This window comes from Bos taurus, chromosome 16, assembly GCF_002263795.3.
Source record: "Bos taurus isolate L1 Dominette 01449 registration number 42190680 breed Hereford chromosome 16, ARS-UCD2.0, whole genome shotgun sequence".
In the NCBI taxonomy this organism is placed as follows: domain Eukaryota; kingdom Metazoa; phylum Chordata; class Mammalia; order Artiodactyla; family Bovidae; genus Bos; species Bos taurus.
In genome coordinates, this window is record NC_037343.1 from 26,595,953 (window position 1) to 26,599,858 (window position 3,906).

A 3,906-nucleotide genomic window follows, 5' to 3' on the forward strand; every position below is an offset into this window, starting at 1 on the left:
TACTTGCAGCAACACTTTATTTTTAGTATTTGTGTTGCTGTATTTCTTAGTATGAGGTTCCTGAGAAACTTCTTCTCACTGTTTTCCTTCCCCATCCCTTCATCCCTCCAACTGAGCCCAGTTCCTGGCTAATAGTGGAGGAACGCCACCCATGCCCTGTCATCTGAAATGAAGTTCAGTAGGTTTCATAGAGCCTGTGTTCTCCTATCCCTTCAGAGTCCACATGGATGTCCCGCTCTCCTGGCCCTTGCCCTGCCTCTCCGAGGAGGATCTGTTACAGCAGGCAGGTAGCTCAGTATGAGCAGAGAAATGGGGGCAGGGGTCAGGTGGCAGGAAAGCACACATCTTTTAAACGGTGGAGGTCCTCAGGCAGATAAAGGAAAGCAGGACACCTCCAGACTATCAGGAAACTACTCTTTCTGGGTGATAAAGGTTCGAATAACAGATGAAGAGCCTCAGAGAGTGTATTAAAAAACAGAGACATTACTTAGCCAACAAAGGTCCATATAGTCAAAGCTATGGTTTTTCCAGTAGTCATGGATGGATGTGAGAATTGGATCACAAAGAAGACTGAGTGCCAAAGAATCGATGCTTTTGAACTGTGGTGCTGGAGAAGACTCTTGAGAGTCCCTCGGACTGCAAGGAGATCAAACCAGTCAATCCTAAAGGAAACTAGTCCTGAATTTTCACTGGAAGGACTGATGCTAAAGCTGAAGCTCCAATACTTTGGCCACCTGATGTGAAGAGCCAACTCATTGGAAAAGACTCTGATGCTGGGAAAGATTGAAGGCAAAAGGAGAAGGGGATGACAGAGGATGAGATGGTTAAAGAGCATCACCAACTCAATGGACATGAATTTTAGCAAACTCCAGAAGATAGTGAAGGGCAAGAAAGCCTGGCGTGCTGCAGTCCATGGGGTCAGAAAGGGTGGGACATGAGTTAGTGACTGAGCAACAACAACAGACAAAGAAAGGTGGGGACAGGTGAGAATCTCCTGCATCCAAATGTAACCTTTTGCTCACTGTGCTCTCCTTATGATAATACTAGCTTACAGGTAAGAAGTACTCATCAGGCACCAGGGCTTCCCTAGTGGCTCAGATGGCAAAGGATCTGCCTGCAATGTGGGAGACTCGGGTTCAACCCCTGGGTTGGGAAGATCCCTTGGAGGAGGAAATGGCAACCCACTCCAGTATTCTTGCCTGGAAAATCCCATGGACAGAGGAGCATGGTGGGCTACAGTCCATGGGGTCCCAAAGAATCAGACATGACTAAGCAATTGAGGACGCGTGCGCGCGCGCGCGCGCGCGCACACACACACACACGCACCAATGGCCATGACACTTCCAATCTAAGCTAAAAGGGGATAAAAATCCCCCCTCCCTTCCGGAAAATAGAGCTGGGCTGAAAATCAGGAAATATGACTTCCTTCGCCAGTGACTATTCCACTCCTTCATTTGTATGCCCCTCATAACCATCCTGCCAAAGAGGCCTGGTGTGACAGCTCCTCCCCTGTCTGCCTGTTCTCCCTCAGAGTGTATTCTTGCTTAAATAAGCTTTCACTTTACTTTCTTAACCTCTCTGCTTCATCTCCAAATTCTTTTGCAACGAAGAAAGAATCTCAAATTCACCAGCAACACATTTAATAGCAGCAGCTTTGACACCGGGGAGACCTTACAATGAGCTTCATTCATTCACCAGGCATTTATTAACCACATACTCTTGGGCTTCCCTGGTGGCTCAGTGCTCAAGAATCGGCCGCCAATGCAGGAAACACAGGCTCAATCTCTGGGTGGGGAAGATTCCCCTGGAGAAGGAAATGGCAACCCACGCCAGTATTCTTGCCTGGAAAATCCCATGGACAAAGGAGCCTGGCAGGCTACCATCCATGGGGTCACAAAAGACTTGGACACAACTTAGCAGCTATACAACTGGATCAGGCAGCATACTGAGCTCAGGATACAGAGATGACAAGACAAGGTCCCTGCTCTCAGGGGTCACAGTTTAGTTGCCTCTGCATATCCACAGGCATTACGCAATGTTATGTATTTGTGTCAGAAATCTGTGGGGTCACAAGGAATGAACGGTGGTGCTAGGAAATTCACCAGGCAGATGTGGGGGGTGGGGTGGGGAGAAGGAATTCCAAGGGGAGGAAGAAGTATGGACACGTGTAGGTGGGCAAGGCTTGTGTGGTCTGGAAACCATATTGGGCTTGTTATGGCCAATGAGGGCTGGACATGTAAGACAGGACGTTTTGTCATGGAGCTTACCCAGAGGGGTGGGTGGCCAGACAGGCTCACAACTCTCAGAGGAAGCAGGAACTAGTAAGAAATTAAAAAAATATAAAGATGGATAGGGCACTAAGAGTTTGCACAAAAGGGAGAGAGAATTTGGGGTTGGAGGCATCCAAGGAGGCTTGGTGGGCTAGATGGATTGCAGTGATGGGAGAACATTCCAGAAGAAAGGGGCAGAGTGGGTGTGTGTGTGTGCATAAGAATAATGCTATTCTTGAGTAAGACAAGCTCATTTTCATAGATCAGAGAGGCTCCAAGAAGCTGGGATGACAACAGCTAGTGTGTGAGTGTGTGTTGGTGTTAGGATGGGGGGCAGGCAGTGAGGGGAAGTGAGTGACATGTGATGTACAAGTCCCAAGCTGGGTTGGATTTGGAGGACACCATTTGGGAAGCCAGGGGTAACTTTGGCACACCTTCCTTGATTTAAGTTGTATTAGGCAGAGGAACCAGAGATCAAATTGCCAACATCCGATGGATCATCAAAAAAGCAAGAGAGTTCCAGAAAAACATGTTTCTGCTTTATTGACTATGCCAAAGCCTTTGACTGTGTGGATCACAATAAACTGTGGGAAATTCTGAAAGAGATGGGCATACCAGACCACCTGACCTGCCTCTTGAAAAACCTATATGCAGGTCAGGAAGCAACAGTTAGAACTGGACATGGAACAATAGACTGGGTCCAAATAGGAAAAGGAGTACGTCAAGGCTGTATATTGTCACCCTGCTTATTTAACTTATATGCAGAGTACATCATGAGAAATGCTGGGCTGGAAGAAGCACAAGCTGGAATCAATATTGCCGGGTGAAATATCAATAACCTCAGATATGCAGATGACACCACTCTTATGGCAGAAAGTGAAGAGGAACTAAAAAACCTCTTGATGAAAGTGAAAGAGGAGAGTGAAAAAGTTGGCTTAAAGCCCAACATTCAGAAAACGAAGATCATGGCATCTGGTCCCATCACTTCATGGCAAATAGATGGGGCAACAGTGGAAACAGTGGCTGACTATTTTTCTGGGCTCCAAAATCACTGCAGATGGTGATTGCAGCCATGAAATTAAAAGAGGCTTGCTCCTTGGAAGGAAAGTTATGACCAACCTGATAGCACATTCAAAAGCTTTCATTACTTTGCCAACAAAAGTCCGTCTAAGTCAAGGCTATGGTTTTTCCAGTGGTCATGTATGGATGTGAGAGTTGGACTGTGAAGAAAGCTGAGCACCGAAGAATTGATGCTTTTGAACTGTGGTGTTGGAGAAGACTCTTGAGAGTCCCTTGGACTGCAAGGAGATCCAACCAGTCCATTCTAAATGAGATCAGTCCTGGGTGTTCATTGAAAAGACTGATGCTAAAGCTGAAACTCCAATAATTTGGTCACCTCATGCGAAGAGTTGACTCATTGGAAAAGACCCTGATGCTGGGAGGGATTGGGGGCAGGAGGAGAAGGGGATGACAGAGGATGAGATGGCTGGATTGCATCACTGACTCAAAGGACATGAGTTTGGGTAAATTCCAGGAGTTGGTGATGGACAGGGAGGCCTGGTGTGCTGCAATTCATGGGGTCACAAAGAGTCGGACACGACTGAGCGATTGAACTGAACGGAACTCAATGCTTTTG